The sequence below is a fragment of the Pygoscelis adeliae genome, unplaced genomic scaffold (genome assembly GCF_000699105.1).
Source record: "Pygoscelis adeliae isolate BGI_AS28 unplaced genomic scaffold, ASM69910v1 Scaffold227, whole genome shotgun sequence".
Lineage (NCBI taxonomy): Eukaryota > Metazoa > Chordata > Aves > Sphenisciformes > Spheniscidae > Pygoscelis > Pygoscelis adeliae.
In genome coordinates this window covers 3,274,743-3,301,960 of record NW_008825100.1, presented here as the reverse complement: position 1 = coordinate 3,301,960, position 27,218 = coordinate 3,274,743, and the positions used below count along the sequence as shown (strand labels likewise).

At 42.4% G+C, this 27,218-nt stretch overlaps 1 protein-coding gene across 1 annotated transcript in view; it reads right to left on the bottom strand.

Moving 5' to 3' along the window:
- SEMA5B (sema domain, seven thrombospondin repeats (type 1 and type 1-like), transmembrane domain (TM) and short cytoplasmic domain, (semaphorin) 5B) overlaps nt 1–27,218 on the bottom strand; it is a 185,895-nt gene that overhangs the window by 135,229 nt on the left and 23,448 nt on the right. The window lies entirely within an intron of this gene.

Here is a 27,218-nt window from a genome sequence, read left to right as displayed (position 1 = left end):
ATTATTGCAAACACGTGTTTTCAAACAAATGGAGTCTCCTACCCTTAAATCTTATCTAGTGATAAAGCTGATCCTGATTAAATTCACACATAATGAGATTTTCAGTTCCTGTGGGTGTAGTGATTCATAAAGGTAGTGTAACAGTCAACACCTGCAGTGCCCGATACTTCTATATTTTTGTTCAGAGTCTCCAAAACACCTTCAGTGAGCTGAAGTGGCCAGGCTGGTGGCTGGTAACAGGAGACACTGTGGAGACCCACAGAAAGTGTGGCATGGAGCGAACTCCAACATAGGGGACAATATTGCAACATCAAGGAGCTGGGAGAAGTTCGTAAAGGTTTTTGGGCATCATAGGAGCAACAAGGGACTGCTTACAGCAGCAGTGGGAGACAGCTTGTTTGAAAGATGGATCCTATGTTTTATTCTTATCTGTATTTCTCTGTGATTTTAAACACTGGCATAAAGATGGGTTGCCAGTACATCCTCCTGCCAGTTGCCAGGACACACATGTGTCCTCAGCAGCAGCTACGTACCATTGACTGAAAATAGCGTTGGCATTCAGGATTGGAGGTAGTTCTAGGGACTTGGTTTCCTAACTAGTGTGAGTGAGAGATTACAGCATTTCACATTTTTTCCAGCCTCATATACATGCAGATTTTATGCAGGGCTGTATAAAATCCCCTTCCAGTTCTCCAAAAGAGGTTCTACAGCACTTCACTACGGAGGGCGTTGTTTTTTTTTAAACACAGCAAATAACGTGTTAAATTAAAAAATGGGACCAGCAGACATAAGAGATGTGAAATCATTCAAAACTAAGGCCAGCACAGCATTTAGTCATTAGGCACAAGCATACTGCAGGGCGTACACAACTGGGTACTGCAGCATCTCAGATGATGAAGATGTTGTGCAAGTCACACTGTAATGAAAATTATTGATGATGAAGCACCAGATCATATTTTCAGCCATTGGTTTAAATGATCATTTTTTTCAGTACAGATCCAGAAGTAAAACACAGCACAGAGACGTGAACCCCAGGGAGATGCATTTTGTTTAGCTCTTGGATCCACTAAAAGTTCCGGAAGAGGCAAAGCCAAACTTTCCTTAGATACGTGATGGTTGTTGTGGGAAATGCATAAGAGGCAAAAGGACTTCTTCAGTGTCAGATATCCTTGCTGGAAACTGGAAGAGAGTCATGGAAATCTCACTTTATGCATGCTCTACTCCTCCCAATGCAGCCATTACTGGCTAATCCTAGAAATAAGGTACTAAGCTAGACAGACTTTTGGTCTGAGCTAATATGGCCATTTTCATGTACTAAGCATCCAAACAATGATCTCAAGCTAGGTGAAAAAAATTCTTAAATCAAAGACACACAGTAGGGTCCCATGCTTCTCTAAGGCCCTATGTGGTCTAGAATCAGCAGATGAGTAAACCCAAGTTTCACACTCATCAGGGTCATGAAATGATAAAAAGTTGCATACAGGAAAGCTTCATAACATCCCACAGCCTATTCTGTGCCAAAGCAGAGTACATTTACTAGTGTTTTGTCTGGACTAGTTGTAAAATGTGCCAAGTAGCTGGATTTCTGCCACTTCCCCTGGGAGATTTTACCACAGTCCAAGAGACTTCAATATGTTCCTTAGAAAGCTGTAACCAGTATTCGGGGTAAAGTTCCATCTTCTTTTTCCTTATAATAATGGTTTCAAACTTGATGTGAAGTGGAAAGTAATATATGACCAAACAAAGATGAAACAGAAACATTATAAAAAAACTTGCATACTTCCCTATGTACCCTATCTCCGACATCCAACTGCATCCATCAGATGCGTGGAGCTCTCATGTGCTAGGAAGCTGAACAAAATCAGTGTCATGTGCAGCCCTGAATTGGTGTCTCCTGGAGTCAACGGGTAAATGCCAGCTTGATCAAGGGCAACAGAATCCAGAGCCCTAGAGCACCAGCTGAACAAGATTCAGACAGGGGATAGCATTGTAAAACGTTACTCCTTCAACCTGCCCCTTCCCAGGCTACCTTGCTCATTTTTTTTCCTCAATATTTTAAGAGAGACTCTAACTCAGTAATTACTATTCTCAGCTGCTGCAACTTTATTTCTGAAAAAAACATACCCCAAATATGAAGCAGTGCCATGTGCAAGAGAAGGTCAATGGTATGCCATGTAAATGGTCATCTCCAGCAGAATTAAAACAAACTCAAGCCTCCAATTTTGTCCAAGCTGCAGATTTTCACTGTGAGGGCTGGAGTATGACCAGTGCTTAGGACCAGTCCTCATCCAGACTGCTAAAACACTGCAGATCCTAAGCACAGCCCAGGCTAGCAGTGGTTTGCACTGCGGAACCTGCCCTAGCATTAAGCCGTTTAGATACAGCTAAATACTATAAAAAGAGCTGTTCTCATTAGACACTCTGCTCAAAACAGCTTAGGGCTCAAGAAATCAAGGTTTCAGTGCAGATGAGAGACAAGAGCTCAAATCCCTGGTTAAACTCAAATCTCAAACAGGACATATCATTTCAATTCTTTATCTGCTCATCTTGATGTATCTTTACCACCTTAGCTATTCCCCCCCTACGCACAATGCAGACACATCAAAAAAGGATAAAAATGTCCAGTAAGATTATCTGTCCAAGTTTATCTGTCCTGTCCCTCACAAAAGCCTGTCCTCTGTGCTTCTGCACAGCCCCAAGGCCCAGTGATGGGGCATCTCTCTCCCTTCTCCTACTCTGCACAGTGAATCCCTCCAGCCCTGCGCCAAAAACAGGTCAACAAATTCAGGCTCCATTGGATCTGGTGAAATATGCTTGAGACAGGTATTTTGTAAGCACCACTTCTGCCACCATCCTCTTGTCTCTTAAATCAGGCTCTCTTAGCTCATGGGCCTCCCTGACTGTAGTGGTGGCAGGGGAGGGGCAAAGAGCTGCTCCTTCTGGGTAAAGCAGGAGGTCTGCACAGTCAGTGCACCCCCGAAGTGGAGATTTGCAACAGCAGCACCCATGTGAGCACAAACCCACTGCCGCATGCCCATTTCTCACCCAGTCCCTTTCATGGCAGCCTGATAGGGACAGCATATAATTCTGCTTTGCCTTGTGGCTTCACCCCCTCGCACAAGCGCAGCATTCAGGGGATCACCCACAGTCCCTCCCTTATTCATTCTCGGGGCATGAGTCTTTTCCAACTCGCCCTGTATTGCATCATTGTAACTCCATTGATTTCACAGGAACTAATCCTGATTTACAGAGGGTAACTCAGATCAGGCCCCCTTTGACTAAAGCTCCACGTCTGAAAGAAAAATACCTTCAATCAATCTTCAGGGCTTTAAAACAAAGCACAGTTTAAAAATGGCTGTACCAGGAATTCATATCCTGCTTTCCTCTGACTGTAACTATCATTTTGACTTAATAAAACATGACAGTAAAGTTTAAGGATAAAAGAAAATGCTTCACCTTTCATTTTAAAGAAAAGAGACGCTTTTAAAAAAGACTAAAAAAGGAACCTCCTGTAAAAGCATTAATTCTTCTGTTTAGGATCTTTTGTGATTGGCACAGTTATGATTTTATTAGAATGGGATACCAGAGGGAAGAAGAGCAATGGAAAGAGGTGGACATGAAAGTATTCAAAAAAGTACTGGAAGAATAAGGGAAATAAATATAAACATTATAAAGCAAGACAGCTCAGCAATGCGGCTATGACAGGTTGGCACAGGCAGCTCTGCCCTAGAAAACTCCAAGGCCAACAAAACCACAGTCCTTTATTCACGTGCCGCTCCTTGCCCTCCCCTCCCACCCTCACCAGCTGGAATTCATCCCACCGGACTGGCTCCAAGGGCCATTTCACACTATCGAAGAAAAGGCACAACTTCTCCCTCTGCCCCTGGCCACATCCGTACACTCAGCCCTCAGCCTTGCCTGCGCTGGGGAGACAGATCTGTGTCACAGCGGAAACACGGCACGCTGCACTTGCATGTTCACACGTCAGATCTCACGTGCACCCTTAGACCGGGCTCCTGCATAACGAGATTTTCTCATTTATTTACTTTTGAGGCAAACATATAAGAATGGTCAAACTACTGCTCAGATGAGAATATGCGAAGAGATCTTGTTTTGCTTTAATTAAATCACCCTACAGTCTCCTGAAGAATTGGTGAGCTCACCTCTAATTTCTCAACAGCTTACACACTGCAGCTCTTGTTCTGGCTGGGTTTCACCGTGCTCTTGTGTGCCCACCTTGTTCAGGGCTTCCCATGGCCTCCACTACAACAGCATCTAAAAGCCTCACGCTGAACTCACTCTCACAACACCCCAGGAAGACAGAACCGTATTTTCATGCCTATAATCCAAGGGTTTTTTAAAAAAAACAAACAAACCCTACAATTCAGCAGCAGGGTGGATCGCAAGAGCGAGCAGGTAATATGCTCTCCTGCAGCAAAGCAGAAGCTCGAGCTCCATGCTGACTACTGGGGCACTCTCACAGCTCCTGCCTTGCACAGTCTGCAAGGCACCAGCTGCAGTATCACAGTAGGCTTTATATCAGGAATAAAAAACCAAGATCTCACAACACAGGTCACTTTATTGCAACCTTTCTGTTATGTATATAAATAATTCAGGTAACTCTTTGCAAAGGAGAAATCAGTTTAACCTAATATACTGTTAGGTTCATGCCTCGTGAAGCCTGTAGTGGAGCTGAATAGTAATAGTCTATAGTTTGATCTTCTTAGGACTACATCCCATAAAAGATTGACAGTGCACTTTGGGGCATTTTATTTCTAGAGCGCTTTCTGATTGCTGTTCAAACCTACCCAGGACTGGTCAAGGTCCCAAACCAAGCCCACAAAATGCAATGGGATTGCATTTTGTTCAGATCAGGTAACAGAGACCAAACTCTTAACCACAGCTCGGTACCAAATGAATTGTTTGGTGTCAGTCCACTTCTTTATGGACTGGTGTATGCCCTCAATGAGCCATCATCAGCCACTACTTGGTTACTTGGCCTCAGCAGCACAGTCAAAGGCTGCGTGGTCCTGGAAACTGAACTGTTTCCTCACCTCTAGAGGAGGCCCTCCAGAACAGGAACCTATTACAGAAAGCTCCCATTAAATAAAGCTGATTCAACAATAAAAGCCTGTGTAACAGAGCAAAATATAGTGTACTCCTGGGTTCCTGCCAAACCCAGTGGGCATAAATAAACATATGCTCTGCTGACACTCAGACCTGCTTTTGAATAGCGCTAACCTGACCACACATTGAGTGCGTCCCCAAGTGCTTCAAGAGGCTCTCCCCAAAGGGCTCTAGATCTTTTTTTTACTGGCTACACATAATATAAAGACATGAGAAGTTTTGTTAGCGTTTGTTTGGGGTATGAATTTAGCACTTGTGAAAAGGTGCCTTGGAGTCTGAAGTCTTCTGTTTATCCAAAGATCATATTTGGCAATGAAGGCTTACACTCATTTATTTCCCTGGTGGTATGCCTCCACTGTTCTCTAGAAGACTACCTGTACGGTGGGGGTGGAAAGACCTTCTATTTGCTGGTCACAGAATGGCCTCTCTGAGAGGCTGTCAACAGAGATGTCAAAGTGAAGGTATTTTTGGTAATTCTGGGACCTGGACAGACTATGGAATTATTTTTCACGTGCTCCATCTGTGAAACACAGAGACGAAGGCAGAGACTAACACAACAGCAGAATGCAATGGATGCTATGGTACTTAGCATGACTGCAATTTAGCCACGAAGTTTACTGCAGCCTAGATTAGAAATCAGGAGCTCCTGGCTCCCAGTCAAAGTCTCTGGATGCTCCATCAAAAGGAGAGCATGAATGAGTGTAACACAGCCCAAGAGAGGAGCCATCCCAGGGCTCATGGGACAGCAGCAACACAGCAAGAATAACTATTCCAGAGGCCCTGCCTGCAGCAGGGGAGCATGCCCAGGGCTCTGCATCCCTTGCAGTGCAGTCGCCTTTCTCGCTGTACGCGTGATGTAGTCCTCTGCATGGGTGCTGTAAATCCAAGGTGCCAGACATGCTGTTTACATGCAGATCAGCTACATGATGTAAGTACAGTAGATTCAGCATCAGACTTACTGCAAATAGTCACCTGGCTGCAAGGGCTCTTTCTGGCTTGAGGTTTGTACTCAAGCCCATAGACCCATGCCTTAAGCCTGTAGCTGTTGTAGAAACACTAACACAGCAGCTTTTCTTCAAGTTGCTTCCCTGCACAATGTGGGAAAGGTTTGTAAATTTGCAAATTAGCAGAGCCACAGCCCCTAGCACCGCACTGCGCAGCCAATATCATTCCAACACACTGGTGCCTGACAGTCTGGAGATGCTCCTCTATTTGCAGTGATTTCCAGAGGTGTGGAAATGCTCCTGCTCAAACACCTCCCCACTGCAGCTGTGACACTACAGCTGGGGCAACTGAGGCATGACAGAACTCTGTGACTCAGTCACTAGTAACTGCATACAGTTTTTGGTAGAGGCAGAAAGAGAAGTAAACTCCTCCTGACTCTTCCAAACGCTTTTGGTATGGGGCTTTCTTTTGTCTCACAGTTTAATATGAAAACCATAAGTGTTCTTGAATTTTTTACTTATTAGAGTACTAACCATTGTTTTACTGACACTAGTTTTTTAATTCAACTCTAATTAGAGGGTCCACTGGAGACATCCCATGGGATTTTTAGTAAGGAAGTCAGCAACAATGGTTCCAAATTGTATCAGACTTAATATAGGTTAGTAACTTGCAAGGTTTCTCTCTTCAACACCATCAGGGCAAGCTGGGGACAACTGCAGTCCCCAGATTGTGTCAAGCAGATGATAGTTTATCAGGATTGCCTGTATAGCAGCCACTATGGTGACCCTGTGACCACACAGTTGGGAAAACAGTAAGAAGATGAAATAAATAAAAAAAAAAACCACTTAATTCTCCTTTGACCTGAAGCAATCTCAGAATTCAAGTCTCCAGCAGATGAAAACTGAGCCATGAAATCATCACACCAATCAACCTCCTGCCTGACAGTCAGCCTTAACATATGGGCTTGACTTTCCCTAGAGCCTTGTTTTTCCAGTTTAAAGACTCCAGTGCTAGAGACTCCAGGGCTACAGCTCCTGCCACTCGCCACCCTTCTGCTCCATCCCACAGATCCTCCTGCATCACTCACGTAGCCCCATGCGCCGCGGTCCAAGGCAGTTGCTGCACATCAGAAACCCATCTCATCCCTCCCAGCGGCTCCTTCCTCTACCGCTACATTGCAACAACAGGATGCTAAGAACTTTTTCTTTTAATGCTTGCCCATGCAGGAGACAGAAACCACAGCTTGTTTGTTTTTGTCAAAGATTTGTGATTACCCAGTGCCACATAACACATACTCACGGTTTAATTGTAACCCTAGGAGAATAAGCATAAAGCATCGCTGTAGCACAGCTCCAAGTTTCAGCCTGCTTGGAAACAAGAATATGTTTCACTGCAGCATCTTCTTGGCACTGCACAGCATCATTTATCATACGGAAACCTTTGGCTAGAAGGCGTTCAAACAGCCTACATATGCCCCAAATCTGAACAGACAAAATAATAATTGTCATCCAGACTCTTTTTTCTCCTGCCATGCCCAGCTTTTCTCATATTTCTTGCAGCAGCAGTTACCTGTGGGGCTCTATTAACTCTTCCCCTTGTTGGAGCAGCACAGCTGCTTTGGTTTGCCCCGACTCTCGTGTTGCACTTGAGATACTGTAGAGGAAAGCAGCTCTTCCCAGAGCTACCCAGCTGCAGGACAGCACTGAAGGGAAGCAGTGCAGAAGATATACAGCTCACAAATGACAGGTTATTACTGACTGCTGTGTGTAAACAAAATGGGACTGGTTCCTCATCTGCTGAAAACAACAGTGACATCAATTTTCCCCAGAAAAATATCTGGTGAGCAACAGTTTCTGAAAAGGCTGAGCTGAATTTTCCTCTTCCTCCAAACATCCTACGCAATTTATCTGATACCAGGAGCGTGGTACTGTGCTACCTGCTAACTGAAGCTCACCAGCCTAAGAACACAGGTATTACTATGCTGGGTCACAGCACCATCCCTTTAGAGCTTTTCTCAAAAATGATATTTAGGCGAAGAGAAAGTGAAGCAGGACAGGTGACCTTCCAAAAGACCCTGGCTGCATTCTTTTAATGAACTGCAGTCGTAATTTTCACTGCCCATAGATTTACTTTACCTAAACAGTACACAGTACAGTCCCCATCCTGTAAGGTCTCCCCCTCCTTAAGTTCCCAAAGACACCAAGGTGATCCAGGATTTAATACAAACCCTATGATCTATGACTTAGCTAAGCAGCTCCATGCTAGAATGGAAGGGAGGAATATCTGGACTGAAAGCGGGGATCATCCTCTACGCTCACATTTTTGACAAATTCAGAGGTCCAGCCAAAACTGGACATCTGAATCCTCTCCCATCAGACAGGAGAAGCAGCCTGCCAGCAGACACCCCAGCTCTGCGGTGACAGCTCTCCTCCTCAGAAATGCTTTAAAAAGCCCAAACAAGCCCTCAGACAGAAACCTTGTCGTCATCTTCCAGGAGGCAGGGTCTGAGCAAGCGTTTGGACGCTGATATCATTTTAATACACTCTGAGGCCAGGCTTTCTGGGGAAGATGAATTATTTGTAATGAATTCCAATCACATGGCACTCCAGCCCCCACACCTTCATCCTGCATATATAACCAAATTAGTTTAGGAGATGTAAGTTATTCAGGGACTTACCTGTTCAGTCTGGCCTTGGAGAATTTGCTCTCATTATGGCTTTTATGCAAATTCTGTCCTCCAAATCTCTTCTGAATCAATTATTACTAGATTAATTTAAACATGTCCACCTGGGGTGCCTGTATATCATGTGCCTCATGTTAAAAAGTAAAAAGGATGATAATGAATTCAGGAGGTGACTGAAACAGATTCCTGCTTTGTGGAAATGTGACCTTTTTGCATAATGTCATGAAAGAAAGAAGTTTCCTCAAGAAACATGGCAGATAGGGTCGTTCATTGGATCAGCTGGGCTTTCGATCACTCTTTGGAAATTAGCATGATACAATAAAAAATTAATAAGAAATTAAAAAAAAAATCACTTTAATGCTCCAGACTATTAAAGTCTTCGATGGACTAATTGAAATGTAATGCTTAATTTTAAGCAATGCCATTTTATTAATGGTAAAAACTTGAATTAATGTCATTAACCAATGTTAATATTACAAATCCCTTGAGGGATAACAAAGCAATTATGTTATTCACAGAACTGAAAGGGGTGAAAAAGATGTAGTCTGTACACGACTGCACTAAGGCGGAAGAGACTGCTTCCATTTGCATTTCCTCTGCTGAGAGAGGGGGTTTGTTTGTTTGGTTTTTTGAGCAAAGAGGAGGGAGAGGAAGAGAAGAATTTGCTGTAAGTTAATTACTGCTGATTTTCAGGCACTTAATAGCTAGAAAATTATTATGTTACTCAAACACCATACTGTGGGGATCCTGGAAAAATAATTTGGGAATGAGAAATTGATTACAAACCCTCCTTCTTGGAGGCCTCCCCTGTGTGTGCTTGGATCCTAACACATGCACCAACTGCCTTCACCTGGTGGAAAAGCCTGATGTAAATAGACAGCCCCACCTGGCAGTAAATGGCTTTATGGAGCTGTGCTGGTTTGCATCTGCTAGGGATCACCAAGGAGTCCACCTTCTGTGGTATTGAATACCCTCAAGTCCATGTGAGGGCAGGTGCCTTTATTTTATACAGTTTAGCAAGTTCAGCATCTTGTCAGATCCACTGCTCTAGGGATACAGTAGGATAGATGGGGTTAGCCTTAATTAAAGAACCAAAACCAATACCCTTGCCAGCTGGCAGAAGTCACATTGCCCAGAGGGAATAAGAACGTTGTATGGCACCGGTATAATACTGCATTTACCCCAGAATAACCATGTTTGAGATAAACCGTTGATTAACTATTGTTTTATTGTCTGGCTGGTAATTCAGGGACAATGGGGAGATTCAGCAAGCCAGAGCATGAAGATCTTCCCAAGGAGCTACAAACCTTGTTACTCCTCAGAATGCCAAAGACTTTTGCTTTTTATTTACACAAAGTGAAAGTACTCCAACGCACCCAACGCACCATTGCCAAAATCCACGACTAACACATATGCCTCTTTCAATGTGCACTTTTCAAGGCAACCAGTCAAATGCGTCTCAAATTCGCAAACAGTATTAATCCATGGGGAGATATAAAAATTAGTTTCCTCTGCTTCATGTAACATGCCAATGCTCTGCTGTAAACCAGCTCTCAGGATGCTCAGGAGATTCTTCTGACACTGTCCAGCCAAGCACTTTTTAAAAAATAAGTTCATCTCCTTCTTAGGGGAAAAAGAAAAAGAAAAGCATTGATGCTAATTACTACCAGGCTTCCTATTTATGTTGCACAAGGTGTAAAACCTCAATATGAACCCAAAAGAAATCAACTGAAAAAAGACAGGACTTTCAGTGGAGTGAGAATCTACTCCTGAATTTGGCTGGATATAATAACAGGGACACATACTTGGTGGCTGGGACCAGGGTATCATTCTTTCTTTGTAGCCCAAGCACAGAGCACCCAAGTGCCTGTTTATGTTTCTGTTCAGGATACAGATATAGCTGTAAAACACAATGAGATTTGGGGGTCTTACTTAAGTCGATACATTACTTAGCAATCTTCTTATAAATGGGAGAGTGAGCAAGAGGAAGAATTACTGCAAGGTTTCCATTGTGCTTACCAGTGAGGCCCAGCCCACGGCAGGCTTCTATGGAGCCAGTTATGCTCGACAGCAGGATGCCTTTTTCCTGCAAATTTGCAAATCTGTGCGTTTTGTCTTCCGGTAATGGTTTCTCTCTTCCCTCTTCTCTCCCCCATTTCCTCAAAGAGCAACATTAAACCTCCTGTGAAATATCTCCGAAGTCCATTCTGTCACTCTTCCATTTTCTCTCCGAACTCCCCACTCCCGATATGAAAACTGAGGGAGGGGAAGCCACTGAAGACACCAAGGTCAAGGCAGAGTGAGACAAAGTCAAATTCATGCAATCATTTAAAACCGCACGCCATCAGACCGTTACAGAGACACGAGACGTTATGGATTGCAGCTTAATAGATCGCACTGGAGGATGATGGGGGAGAGGGGAAGAGAGAAATGTTCCTTCTGGGTTGAGACTTACTGATTAAAGTGTACGAGTGGGCAGGGGACTGCGACAGCATTTGTGCTCATAAAGCCAAGACTTACTTCTCGATGTTAATGGATACACCATTGTTGCCAGACGCAATGTTTTGTTATTGCATGATTAATTGAAAGTCACACGCAATGACATATTACAGGCAGGATAAAGCTGTCACTGGAAAGCAATTCTTCACAGTAATTCCTGCCAGTCTCTACAATCTGAAATTGCATACCCCGTTGCAGACAACCCCTCAAGCACAAATGCATTACATATCTTTATATAAATAACAGTGACTAACAACAGCAGTCTGAGGTAATCTCTGTGGGATATGAAATAGAGAAAAAGCTAAGACAGAGAAATTGTCTTCAAATATTAGTAAGCTTGTCCGTGCTAATCTCCATCAAATGAGCCATTTCTCTTTTCCTCTAAAATAACAACCGTTCCTGCTGGAGACACACAAAGTATGATAAAAGGACATGTTGTGGCATAAATGACAACTAGAAGCCTTTCTTCTTCAAAAGGCCACTAGTTCCAAATCTTAAAAACGTATCTTGATCAAGACTAATTAAACTTCGACACAGTCGCTTTATCACTTACTTAGGTCAGTAAGTATCAGTAACTGGTCCAGCTCACTTTTTTAAAGCCCCCAGATCAAAGACTCTTTTATATTTCTTTTGGCAGCAGCAAGAAGATATCAAATCATTAATTTTCTCCAGGCATTTTATTTCAGTCAGAATCACTGCATTCAAAATACAATGTAAAAAAAAATCTACAGTGCTCAAGGGAAAGGACACAGCCCAAGGGAATATAGGCGCCCAGGAAATAGCTCGCGTCACTTATATTTTGTGTATGACAAATTCACAGCTGAATTGTCAGTAATGGTATACGGTTGTCTAATCTTCGGTTGGCGTTTAGCGCTCCATTTCCCATACCATTGGGTAATGGTTAGATCTGTCACAGGGCTCAATTTATTTTCTTGCTATCCGAACATAAATTGGAGGCAATACCCCACTAGTCAGATGAGCAATATTTTAAAGACTCGCCATCAGATAGGGTAGCATCATCCAAAAGCAAACAGTACACTCTTTTTTGCAACTTCTCCATTAAACAGCTCCATTTCACGCCCCCACAGAGATGGTCAGATGTTTTAAGCCCTTTCAAGCTCACCCACTTGGACTTTCTGTTACCAAACACTTGTAAAATAAGGAAAAGCAACACAAAGGTCTTTACCTGCTCAGAAGACCATCCCTTGCATGCTCTCGTAAATCTGCCAGTGACAGGAGCCAAGAGAAATGGGGACAGGAAAGCACAAAGCCTGGGCTGTCCTGTGGCCTGGAGGCAAATAGCAATCTCTGTCTTCACCTAACCCAACCAGAGCCCTGCAAGAGAGTAAATCTGTGTCCACTGGCCTTTTTAACAGTCCCTTAATGACCGTTAACTTTTTTCAGCCAGCCATTGATTCTAATGGCATGTGCATTCACACACAATAATACCTCAGACGGCCTTCATTAATTTACCATGCATAATTTCTCTGAAAGCTTTTGCCAACAGAATACCCCTAAACTGACTCACTAACTCGTGAAGATAAAGCACTTTCTGTGTGAGACCATTATGCAGATTCACAGCATTTTCCTCAAATAAGTTAAAACGTAGGTATTGTTCTGTGTCTACCCATTTTTTGGATGCAGCGAAGTACCAGGGCTCCCAAATGTGAAGCTGCTGCTGGAGTATCCTGTGTGACAATGAATATGTAAGATACTCCGGGCTGGGGAAGGAACAGCAAGAAAAATGGCAACTTATATGAAAAAGCCTTTCTGCTGTGAAGTTCCTGAAATCCCTCACAAATGTCAACAATAGGAAGTCCTAAAAGTGAAAGGCTGTTAAAATACCGAGGGAAAATACAGCAATACAGATATTCACCAGCCTAGGTCCATTCATCTGGGCGGGGAGGGTGGGGGGGAGATCCAGCAGAGGGAGCGGATTAGAAACAAACTATCCCAGAGAACAAGGGTTTGGAGCTGTCAGGAACTACAGTGCTGCCCGTTAGCCTTGCAATAAATTACGAAGCTGTCAGCGTTTTCCCATTATAAATCTTTCAAGTCCCCTCTTACATACACTGATGCAAGATTCAGACCTTAGTCCCGTGGCGGCAATGAAATTGCAGACAAAAGCACTGCGGCCCCACTTTGGAGGTATAAGAGCCATAAATATAACCAGTGGTCTTATAAACTTTACAGGATGTTGGTTTTAGGGAATAAAAAAAGGGTTTTTTTTAAATTACAATTAGTTTGGCTTTAAGCAAAGTCACAGGATGACAGGTGAAAAGCTGATTGAAAAGGTGATCGGGAATAGGATCCTCTTCTGCACTACACTCAAGTCTTTTATCGACTTGCAAGTCTCTTACCCTTTCTGGAGGTTTGATCACAGAGCCCACGAACGCTGTGACTCCACTTCCAAGGTTATAGGTGGCAACCTGACTTACGTAAAAAACACCTTCTGTAGACACATACACTTGTTTTGTCCTCTAATATTAAACATGGAGGTAAAATGAAGATTTAAAAAAATTTAGATCTGAAACTTAATTTAATCTGTCTCAAATTCATGAGTCGTGGGACACAGGGTTTTGGGTTCTCGTCGATGAGCAGTGAACCACTTGCAGAGAGCGCAGGAGCAAACGTAGCCACAGAGCAGGTGGATTAAGAGCAGAGCTCTTAAAAAAAATCTCTGTTAAAAGAAAACTTCATAATTTTAAGAAGTGGCTTTTTTGTTGTTATTTCAGAATACAGACTGCAAAAGAGGCCCCGTGTACTTCAGTGCAAAAAAAAAAAAAGATAATGAAGACTGACAGCTTATGTGGGGGAAATATGCTCACATGGAGATACTTTTTTAAGTGAAAACCACCAGAAGGATTTTGGCAACATGGATTTAGTACAAAGGACGTAAGCCATTATCAGCATAAAGGTAATGAAAACTCAGGGAAAAAAACCACTGCCTGGAGTTAGTATCATTAAAGACCTTTAATATTGCTGCTAATTACACTTGCTTAACTACAGCTTTGCCTGTAACTGTAACATCACAAAATTGCCAATAAACTGGCCTGTCTGGGAGTAACAGACTTCTCCAAAAGCCCCTAAATATGTGTTTACAGATGATATGGGGAGAAGCCATCTAACACATCTGAAGAGGAATATCTGCCCTCTCCCCTCTTTTTTTCGTATATTTGACTTGCTCCAAACAACTAACTCTTCCCCCTTGCTCTGACACAAAAGGCTGGTCAGTGACGCTGGCACCCTGAGCCTGGCCTATCAAACCAAGAAAAATGTGAGCATGGGCTACAATTCTCCAGTTACTCAAGTGGCAGTAGTAAATCTTAGCACAACATACATGACTGTACTAGACATCAAGTAGTGTATATGCTGGAGGATTTGGGACTGGAAGCGGTCTGTCTGCTCCAGATAGAAGTAATGACTCAAACACAAGGCAGGAGACACTCGAGGCTCCCAGTGCGTGCGACAGCCCAGCAGAGTTACAGCCAGCCCCAGCCCTCCATTCAGCAGTAACAGCAAATCACTCTTTACATTTTTCTAACCCTTTAACAGTTTCCCTGCAATACCATCCTTTGCTTTTGGCTTGTGTATTAGAGGGAAAAGGTAGGACAACGTTGCCCTTTTTAATCCTTGATTTTACATTAATTTTTTTATTGTATAGGGTTTTTTACTGAAATCTTGCAGTATATCTGCTCATAAAGTAAACAGCATAGCACTCTGCTTCAGAGAATATATAACAGCAGAATAAAATTCTATCCATATGTCCGAAGTACTAGAGGTTCACAGTCAGAGCTGGCAAATGGTGTGATTAATCCTGACTGCATTTCAGCAAAGACAAATCTAGAAATAATATACAATTTCTCTCTTTGTGCATTACCACTTGAGAAAACTCCCTGCCTGTATCATATACACCCAAAGCAATTTTTGAAGATTGTTTACAATAAATCAAATTTGGGACAGTGCTTGACTGATGAAATTTCAAACACCATCTCTTTATTCTTTGGGTGCTCCTTTTATAATGTCAAGTTAACAGAAAAAACACAGCGGATACACAGACGCCAGACACATTCAAAGGTTTCCATCTGGGCTTTAATTACTACCACAGTTGCCTCACTAAATTGAATACGTTCCTCCCCCTCCTAAGGGCTTCGCCTTGTATCTGATTTAGCTTACTTTGCCTTGATGAACAAAATCTGGTATAATCATTTTCTATAATGCCCCAGAGGAGCGTCATCCCGCGTATAAACTTGCTGCCTCATAAGTCAGCTTTTTACGTTTCTCTCTTCAGACATTACTCTGAACTTTACTCAGAGAGATTTTTCTTTCCTTCAGGAAATTATTTTGGAAAAGTCCTAGAGCAGATTTTCTCCAAAGGCCACATTTAGATTAGATTAAGTCACTGCCATTATCATAAAGTTAAAAAAGAGGCAACAATGTTTAAATCACTTCTTCCAAATGCAGAAGACAAACAAAACCCTCTTTCTCCTCCTCCACACAGCATCACCTGTTCCTGACCCCACTGACCAGTTCATTATTGCTTTCAGATGGTAATTAGTGAGCCCAGACAGCCTGATCTTTGCCATTACTCCTGACCTATTAGGCTTGGCCTCTCAGTTATTATCAGTGTCTTTCTATAGGTGTTCTCAGAGAGCAGTAACAAGTACACCATCTGTTTTAGCTCTCCTGATTTGAGCTGTTAAATAAAAACACGTAACATCATCCACAAAAATACCTTTGTTAGGGTTCTGCAGTGAGCTCTGAACCTTTATAATTAACTGCAGACCTACTTGTTGGTTTCCAACAAGGTCACTCTTTCAGTAATCAGAGGTGGTCCCAGGAGGTAGTACATAAATAGCCTATATTGAAGCCTAAATTAGGCTAACTCAGAACTTCCTGTACTCTTCACTGCAAATAAAGCAAATATTTATAGACTCTTGCAATCTTTGAGGTTCCTGTCTAAGAATTGGGATCAGAGCAGCTCTTCTTGCTCATGGTAAATCAGAACCCAAGCAAATGTCCCAAAGCTTGGATTCCTCAGTGCATCATTTTTGTTTGAAACTCCCCATGCCATTCTTTAGATATCCTTTAAAAAAATAAAAAGACAACCAAAAGATAATTCAAAAAGGAGGAGAAAACAGACTTTGAAGGAAAACATCTCTCTGTTATATTCTTGTTAAGGCATATTGTCACAGACTTGGAACATCTGGCTTCTATTCTGGGCTCTGCCACTGACTCTCTATGTGGCCTCAGGCAAGTCCTTTCAGCTTTAAGTCTCCACCTTTTCTTTCTTTTCAAGCAAATAAGAGTTTTCCTTTCTTCTCCCTTTGCTTTCTGTCTTGACCATCCAGAGACATGCATGGTTTTAAAGAAGACAAGTAACAACATCTTCTCACTGGACAACATCATATGAGTAGACACTTCTCTGAAGGATGGAGGCTTTGGACTGTAAACACTTCAGGGTAAAGACCATCTCCTAACATTTGTCAAGTCTTCTGTTTTATAGACTATTTAGAGAAGGCTAATGGTATGCTGTAGGAGTTTCTGGAAGCAGCTGGCTGAGTTTCTGCTGGAATCATCACTTTAAACACTGTTGGGATGTCATTGTTTTATTCAGAGGTGTCAGAACGCCTAGAACTTTGGCCAGCCATCTTTTCTCATTAGTAATTTTCACACAAGTCTAAATAAATGTCTTTGTACTGTGCCCAGCGTAATGCAGCTCCTATGTGCCACATTAACACAGCTAATAAATAAAAAATCCTATTCATGATATTCTTACACCAAGCCAGCAGTAGAAAATGGACACTCATCAGGGAAGCGGGAAGCATTAGTGGCTGGGGTGGATGGTGTTAGCAAACAGGCTCCAGCTGGAAGTGTAAGCATTATAAGTAACTTTATCATTTATTTTCAGCAGCTAACTCTGCATTTCCTTGCCCCTTTACCACCTCATAGAGAAGGTCTGGTGAAAAGCATGGTACCCATTTATCCCTGGCTAGCTGATGAGCCAGCAAGCCTCTTTCTTTGTTACATTTTGGCCCGGAAACCAGGAGCAGACCTGAATGATCAATGCTGTTCAGCTTCTGCCTCTGCACAGCCAATAGTGCAGGAAGAATGATACCAATGGGCAATGAAGAATACTGCTTCCTAAATAGCTGCCACCACCACGCTAGATGCTTTTCAAATACACAATACTCAGCCTAAAAGTGTTGTCAAAGAGCTTTCAGACACCACTGGAACACAAATTTAATACACAGGGGAACGTCTCTGTGAATACATCGTGCAGCTCCATGCCTCTTGTCTTGACTGCACCCAGCTGTGGTGCAGCTTCCTTACATCTCTTTATCACTATCCATCCACCTTACATGGAATGATAAAATGATCATGTTTCACCAGAAAGTGTTTTAAGAACAGAGACTTGACTTTGGAGCCAAACATAGCTAATTATCGTAATGTATACACATTATCCTCCAGAATCTGGAATTTCAGACTAATCAAATTATTTCTTTCTTCCAGGTAGCATGGTTAATGGTTTTCCTGATCCACAGAATAAACACATTTGAACAAGCATTCTGCAACCACAGTGTCCCATTGAACTCCCCCCAGGCTGTGGACTTACAGAGCAAAGGTTCCATCTCCTTTAGCCAGGAAACTAGCTCCTCTCCTTTTAGGACCAGGTTCTACCAATACAAATAATCCTGTATCAGCTTACTAAGATTCAGGGAGTCTTTGACAGAAGCAATTTCATGGACAGTCCGCAGAAGCTCGCCCTCTCTGCAGCCCCAGCCCAGAGCTCTTTCCTTCCACTCTTCACCTCTCTTGTTCCTCAGATGAGAAGCCCAGCTCCCAGACTGAGACAACTACATTTTTCCAGAGCAGGGAAGCTAATGTTACTCCCAATAAAGTTCAAGAGAGCTACAAGTAATATTCTTGGCCAAGACCCCTCACCTATGAAGACACCTGACAGAGGAGAAAGCTGAAGCCTTCCTAACCATCAGCCTTGCAAAAATCCAAGACAACAAATCATTCACCTGTGTTCATAAATAATAATAATACTTTGCTGTTGTGATTTTAGAAATTGAGCTACTGAAATCTATGAGTGCTAAAGGAAAAGGAGCCTCTAAGAGCAGCCTTCTGTGAATCCTGAGAATATGCTGGGTGGTTCGCTATGAAGATGTCAGTTGCCCTAGAAACCTCATAAGCTGGAGTGGCAGATAACTGAAGTAGACGAGATCTGTCAGAAAAAGTTTGGCACCATCAAAACAATGCTTTGAAAGCACAAAAATGACTAATTATCTGTGTTTTCTTCTCCACATCAGACAAAAGGTTCTCCTGGCAATGAGGGACAGCTCTTCGAGTTGTGTTTCGATATTCACTCATCTGTTTAAATTCAGAGTGTAGGATTTAAAGCTTATTCACATTTTTTTAAAAGGTTATTTCATTTAAATGAAAGCTAAGTAAGTAATGGGCTTGCATTTGTTCCCCTTCTCTTTCAAAGACCAGAGTTCAGACAACCTTCTGAAAAAGGCTGGCGTCCTGCTGGCCCTAAAACTTACTTAACACCACTATAAAGATGCCACATAACTGGGCACGGGTCTCATTTTCTGGCCAGGAGGCTATCGAGACGAAAAAAAATCTGAAGGTCTGACCTGCGATGCATTGAAGCACAAACCCTACATTTGACCAGATTCTGACTTGTCATACCAAAGTAGATTAACTACTCAAGGTAATGGGTACTCAGAGGCAATAGAAATTCAGGTTTGGTTTACAAAACCAAAGCACCAGAAGACTTTTGCCAAGCCTACTGATCCACATCTTTCATCAGCAGTAAATAAAAAACAACACTGAAAAAGAGAAAGATGAGCTTTAAAAAAGAAAATCAGCTATAATGTATTTAGACTCACGTTTCCTTATTTGGCCTCTTTGTGTATGTTTCTCATTCCCTCTCCCTCCCTTTAACTTGCCAGTTGCCAAAAGAGGAGAAAAGAAGAGAAAAGGAACAAAAATTAATTATAAGCAATAAAAGTCATTTAAACTTTCTTAAGGACTGGTGCCAGAGCAGGAAGGAAAACTCAGGAACTCTGAATTTGCTACACTCTTCTTCGCGGGTCCCCAGCGATGCCGGTGTATCTGTGTAACCAGCACACAGCAAACAGCACAGCTGTTTGCATTCTCTCTGTGCACAGGGAAGCAATTTTTCTGTTTCATACATTATTCACAGCTTGCTGCAGCCATTCTGTAAATTCAGTACATCTCCTTTAACGCAACAATGAGATTGAGATGCAGATCCTTTCCCTTGTTTCTTTTTTCTTGGAATACTGAGAACACTGGATATGGGTTTTCTTTCTATTTCAATTTCTCTTTTCAATTTGGAACTGATTTAAACTATGCATAATGCAGACAGGCAACAAGTAAGGATTTCCTGCTCTGATCCATGCCTTCTCCTCCAGGCAAGCCTGCAGAAATAATCCTCCAAGCTTGGACATAGACACATCCCCTACAGTTTAGAGAAGAGATAGTTGCAACTCCCCCAAACTTTCAAAATGGTTTGGGAATTGAATGTCTTCAGAGAAAATACCATCTCTTTTTCCTCCCTACAGTGACTAGTGCAAATCATATTCAGCTCCTTTGCAAAAAGCAAACATTTAACACTAACAGCCATTACCATTAATAACTCCCTGCTTTTGAAAAAACCCTAGACTGCAGCCACCAAAACTCGTTCTCACTTGACGTTAAGATGACAGATTTGCCAACAGACTTGGGAGGTGAAATAACATCACTGGGCCACCTGCTCCCTTGGAGTTTAGCTTTAATAATGTAACACAATATCATAAGCTGAGGTCATTTGATGCACTTGATGCAGGAGGGAAATGTAGATTTTCTCGCTTTCTCTGAAAGTTTTTGTTGAGGCGCCACGGTAAGCTGTATCGTTCTGCTCCCACATCCCCAGACTGAACAGAGCAAAGAGTCAGATTCATCCCCAGCGTCAGCCTTGGCTTGGCATGAGGCCAAAAAGAAAAAGAAACTGTGATTTTATTGCCATTTCTAAAAGACCTAGTTGAGCACAATGAGCACGGATTTCATTCCACAGCTCAGGTTTGGCAGCCACCTTGCATTTCTTCTCCACATAAAGTGGAGTATCTTTGTTTTGCTTTGAGAAGTTAATCATTTTATCATCAAGGCTTCATAACGTACTGCATAGGAGTGTCTCTGGAAAACATCCATCTTTCAGCTCGGCACAGTTGGTTACCTGTTCACTCCCTACAGCATCACTGCAGTATCTACGTTGTCAAGGTTGCTTGACACAGATTGGATTTCATTTCAATATCGCATTGATACCGTACCCTGAACATGAAACACCAGTTTGCACACAACATTGTAGGAGCCAGATTTGCACACTTGTAACTCAGTCCAAGTCCACTGACAAGAGCAGCAATGTGTCATTCACATCAGCAGATCACCTGGTGCAGGTCTGATGTTTAGGGGCAGGACTGGCCAGCAAGAACTCCAGATTTGAATCTCAGCACAGTCTGGGCAGTTCTTTTAACCTCTCTAAACACTAACTTGCTTTTGATAACATGGTGCTTATATTGCCTGTCCACCTTATCGAAATACCTTAGGTACTTAGGTTTGTGAAACGCTGTGAAATTTTAGGGTGAAATAAGCTGTGAGGATTCAGAGCATTGCTGCAGACGTGATCAAATGCACTGTATGCTGTGGAGGATGTTACAGTTCTGCTGACGTAGGAACGACAGCGGAGTTCTGTCCTTCGTAGCTTGGTATAATTGACTACATGTGATACAAAGGACTAAGTTTAAGAGGAAAAGTAAGCAGTGTAAGCCCCATCATCTCAAGCTTGCTATCCACATGACTGGTGTTAGCTTAGGAGGGTTATTGCAGCAACCCATCTGCAATATTCACACTTCCTAGTGGAGATTATCACTCCTGTATAGGAGGTACCCCGTAAGTCCCCTGTTCCCTCTGATGTGAAATCCTTGTAGGAAAAGTTGCTAAGCTTTAGGCTACCTAAGCTAACCCAGAAAGAAGGGGACCCTGCTAAAGAAGTGTGTAAGCCTGGGTTCTTCACCTTCAGTGAGGCTCAGGGCTCAGATGAAAGCCCTCTTTTTTGTACATAGGCTTACATGTTAAATATGAGGGTCTTGACAGTGAGGTCAGCTCCAGGTTTAAATTACAAGGCAGAAAATCCCTGCGTAATTTCAGTAGCGCTGTATTCACTGAGTAAATGCTTACACCAAGTTCAGGTCAAACCAAATGCCACCTGCACAGGCTGGTATGACATGCAATGAGTAAGGGTTTCTCCGCCAGGTAGGTGCATGTAGGGTTGTTTGCTACGTTTGCAGGGGAACAGGAACCGATCATTTACAGAGTCATAAATACACTTAAGTGTCACCTAAGGCAGAGCCTCTATCAGAACAGAGCATTACCAGTTACAGGGGCTCATGTTGTTCTTTCTCCTCCATTGAACAGGCTGTTAAATGAACAAAACCAATTTGATCTCACACATCCAACTAGCATATAAAAAAAGCTCAAGAGCAGCTGCTGCCTACCTACAACTCTCTAATTTCAGCCCAAACAATCTGTTTCCCAGTTGTGGGAGAGCAATCCGCAAAAGGACCCAACAATCAGACGGAGTCAGCAGAGACGTGACGTTGTGCCTCCAGCTCTGGCACGCAGCTAATTTCGAAGGACAATTATTATAATTAATGCCAGTGGATGTGGCCAAGTCTCCCTGCAACTACTGTGGGGAATTTCTACCCCTGCTTCAACCAAAAACCATCTGTCAGACAGGAAAAGCACAAAATAAAACCCCTCCTTGCCAAATATTCTCAGTAAAATGTGTTATTGCCACTAACTTGGCAGTCACAGGGAGGTCACACAAGTTTCAAATAGGAACCACACTGTGAAGTGAAAATCCTGACTTCATATTCTCCGCCTCATCAGGTAAATAGTCCATTGATTTATGCACCAAGAGGCTATTGCTGGAGAGGTGCAGGGATGGATAAGTTACACACTCCTGTTTGTCGCAAGCTGGTTTGGTTTGTATTGTTGTGTTGGCAGCAGGGATCAGCTAAAGAAAATGGACTGGAAAGGCTGCTACTGCACAGCTCTATCATGGTAGTGAGTTTTGCAAAAGCTGCTTGTTATTGGCCACTTGCACATTTAAATTTTCTTGTCCTTGTACCTCAGTGACCACTTGAAAGGCAATAGGAATAAGGAAAATTATTAAAGCAGACGTCATTTTCCTGACTGATCCATGCACAGGCTGATAAGAGGAAAATTTTGCTCTACAGGGAAGTTGTTGGCTATGTCAAACTACTTTCTGTGCAACTAGGAGACAAAGCCCACATACCTGTCTGCCACGGCGCTCTGATTCCTTCTCATCTCTCCTCCTCTTGCTGCACCACTGATGGTGAGCTCTCATCAAAAAATACCCACCCATGGACCTCTTTAGTCACTTGCTTCAGGCATCAGACTCTTAATTCTGTGCAGAGACCTTCACTTGCTAAGTATTGGCACCCAGGCTGCTGCAAGAACTTTGGTGGTGGTACTCAGGGATATCTGAACCAGCTGAGACTGTCAGAGACTCAACCACTTGTCCTCCACTAAAGGAAAAAGCAAATGGCGAAGACAAAACTGTAGCAATACAGGAGGAGTGTTTTCAAAAACGTTACGCAGTGAATAGTATTGAGGCGTTATTCTTCCCAAAGTGTCGTTCTTGCTGGAATACAATAGTAACAGCTTATAAACTTCCAATACCACCTTTTTCTGGACAGCCCAATCGTGTTTTGCAGCCTCACCAGCTCAAGTGAGGAGCTTCTCACATTTTAGGGCTGATCTACCCTGGAATCCCTGCACCAGATGCAGTACGCTCACACCATCTTCAAAGCATGTACTACAGGTATTGTTAGCAATTTAGTCATAGCAGAACAGAGCACGCCTATACAACTTGCCTAAGAATATTTGGGCCCTAATGCAGATCCAAACTCATAGTATATAGCTACGCACTGACACTGCCTGGTAGACAGGCTCTGAGGAGTTGAAAAGGCAAAACTAGAGTCTGCTGAAGAAAGAGACACCTTCAGATGAATCTAAAGCTCAGGTGCATGTCATTCACTTCCTTCAAGCTATTACAAGATCAAAGAGGACGTTAATTTGGGCTAATATGGCTGGAACACCTGGTTCAGCTCCTAGCTCTGCAGAGGTAACTTATACAATTTAATGCAAGCAGATAGACGACATACAGGCACCATTAAGTGCTGCTACTACCTACAAAAGCATCTGAGGGTATATTCCTATTCATCCCTGTTACTGCAATAATTATTAAAATAGACACCTGCTGTCTGCAAAGCCTCATGGGTCAGAGTTAAGGTGTCTTCATATGATATTTCTGTACAGGTGTAATGAATTATGTACATGTATTGATCTGAGCTGAATGAAGATTTGTTCTTCTTGTAAGTTCTTGTTGATGTACCGCTATGCAACGTTTGACATAAGTTAATTAAAAACTGCTTAATAGTCTTCACACATAGGCTAACAGTGAATACATCTGTAAAACTGAAACCATTACACAGGACAGTTGTTTTGAGCTGGAATGTACACATGTAGGTTTGTGACATACTAGAGAATGCTGAAATATTAATATTTAATTTGAACGCTTTCACACTCATGACAATTGTATATTTGTCAGCCCATTTAAAATGTTTTCATTATTTCCCGTCGATATTTAATTCTTTGCTTGATAATGATTAGCCCCAAAAGAGAATGAAAGGCTCCAGAGGAATAAGGAAAGCAATTCATAATTTTCAAGAATAATCTTCTGTGGCTTCTGGCTAAGTAAACCAAGATCCTGTATGATATAATGTGGGCAAGACAATATATCAATGAAGCATGTTTATTCTAAGAATTTAAATGTAAAAGTGTTCACAAAAATCTAACTCGTCCTTTTACATTTGAAATCACTCTTGCTCAGACTAGTCAGAGAAAATAACCTTCTCAGCTTTTAAAAAACCATCTGAAGTAAAAGGCTTCTCACCATGCTGGTGATTCAAATGTTGGTGTGGTTTTTTTAATGTCTAGAATGACTTCAGTTTTTATTTCAATTTATGCAACATCTATGAGAAAATAATCTTCCTATCAATGGTAGGAATCCCCTGGACTACCTGAGCCTGCTGAGAAGAGAAAAATAGAGACATCCAAGCCAAGGAAAGTAGTTTAGTGTAATAACTAAGCACGTGTTGCAGCAATTGTTTTTAAACCCGCCTTCCTGTCAGATAACATACTCATAAATCCATCAGCACCAGGTCACCGCTGCGTCCCTCTGGGGTGCAAATGTAATTGAAACCTCACAGCCACTTAGAGCTGTTGTTTTTCCATGTTTAAAAGGCTAGAGAGGTTAGACTCAACTGCACTAATAGATCAGATCAGGCTGGCATTTATACCACCACTGTCTAACTGAAAAGCTCCTGATAAGTATATGGGCAAATGTTTTGCTTCTGATTTGCATTGACTTGCTGTACGCACATCCAGATCGCTCAGCCTGTGAGGGTTGGGGGAGATGAGCCTTTGGAAGAATATAAGACAATCAGTTAACGGTGCTTAACATCTGTTGCTCAACTACATTATGTCTCATCAATCAGTTTTCATTCTACTTCCCGTTGGTGTTTTTCTTTATCACTCTATCTTCTTTCCATTATTTCTGTTCAATGGAGTAAAGACAGTAGATGAAATGTTAAAATTACTTAGGATTTTCAACTGCAAGAAGAGTGTATAAGCAATATTAAGAGTCTGATTTCAGGGTAAGAGAGGATATTCAGGTAAATCGGAGATCCCAGAGCAATTCAGCAGCTTGGAACTGCAGAGGAAAGAAAGATTTGCCATTCTCTTCGAAGAATGGTGAAAAACTGTGCACGCAGCTGACCTAGGTATGTTCTTTTTACTTCCTTTCTCTGTCCTTTCCTTTTTCTCTCCTTTTTTGAAAGTTGCCTTTTTCATTTTTTTAAGCATCATTTTGCACCCAAAATAGGTGCTATCATCATCACAGACCCTAATGCAACTGCAGGAGTGTTTGCAGCACAGTGTAGGCAGAAGTGGGCCAGCTCTCATCTAGCTACATCTGGAAAGGAAAGCAGCCAAGCTGGGACAGCACGGACATCAGTACAGGTTAGCCACCAAATTCAGGCAATTCAGCACAAGCTGACTTCTGCATTATCGCAGCTTTACTGATGCGGATCCCCCAAATGGCAAAGCTCCCAGAAAACCAGAATATAAGAATTCAGTGATGTGGAGGGCAACAAGCATTGTCCCTGTGTTAACACAGTTTTCTACAGGCAACTATTTTGTTTCCAAAACCAGGAGATGTGCTGAAGCTTTGAAACACAAGAGAAAAAATCCAAACCCCCAAAGTCAAGTTGATTACTTTCTGCAGAGAGCAAGAGGTGGAATCATGGTGCCTGCGAGTCTGTCTGGGCAGCAATGTCTGCCGTGTCCCTGAGAGCAGCAGTGTGAAATTGGCCGCTATACCACAGGCCAACATACTCCACAATTTGCAGTCCTACCCAGTTTCACTCTGCTGATAGTGCCGGATGAAAATGAATTTGTCCACATAACCACAGCTAAAGCTGCTGCAATTCTGCAGCTTGTGCAGGCCTTCCTCCAGCAAATGCCCTCTTAAAAACGCAGGAGTGGAGCCTCACCACCACGACGGCGTCTGTGCCTCCTGCACCTATGAAACCAGGCAGCAACGCCTGGCATCTTGTCATTACGCAGCCAGAGACCAAGTAACACACAAACCTTATTTGAAAGTTCTTTTTAATAATGTTTTACACAGCTCAGTAAAATTCTTGGGGATATTTAATCTCTGTTCCAGGGAACCACCTGCCAGAATAACCGATACGGCGCAGCCTCCCTAGGCAGGTGATGTCAGGGTTGGCAATGCTCAACATCTGACGCTCTCCAGGCAGGATATTTCAGGCTGATGCTGACATCCTATATATCGAGATCTTACAGCCAGGTCATCTGTATCAGTTCTGTGTTACTTCTCTGTTCAATAGGTGGTGGGTCAAGAAATTACAGGAAGTCAAGTGGCCTCCATCTCCCACATTATTATGTGATCATAACATAGATCAAAACTGAGTGATCGCTCTGCTGGCTCAAATACATGGGGAAAGAGCAAAATCCCAGTCACTCAAATGTATAAAAGCAGTTAAAAGTGAAAGCAGAATTAGGTTAGTTAAGTAATGAGGAAAAAAGCACACCTATTTTTCATTCAAGTTCTATGGTAATTCAGAGGCTCACAAGTCTTTGCTGCTTCATGATAGACCATAAGAACTCATTAGCAAAGCTTATTTTAATTCTGAGCAAATTAAGACACACATTTTAATATTTGCCTATGGACTTGCATAAATGATTTACTTAATTTATCCAATTAAAGGAAAGGACTAAACTGTATGGATTGTAAGTGTTAAATGTAATGAAAATTGAGAATTTCCACTGCACTATTTCAATTTACCCTGACTTTCCTTGGTACCACACTTGGCCAAGCCATACAGCTCCAACAACCTTTGTTTCCATCACTGCTCTGCTCTGTAACATTGACGACTCACTAACGTCAGTCAAGAGCTGAAAATCACTGTCTATGTGTCTATGCTACATCAACACGCTTCAGGGCACCAGCCAGCTCTGATGGGTGTCAGTCAGAGTGTGCTCTTTTATGGCACATCGTAGTTTCTTGCATCTTCCCTAAAGCATCCAACATCGGATACTGTCACTAGCAGCACATCAGAGAAGAATGATTGCCAGTTTCATGTGGTGTGGCAATTCCTATTCTCCTAACAAGTAAAAAGAGTTGTAAGCATCTCTTGAAAGCACTGCCTAAAATATGCACCCTTAATTGTTCTGCCAGTAGCCTTCTGGAATCCTGTAGGGATGTACTACCCACAAGAAGGAT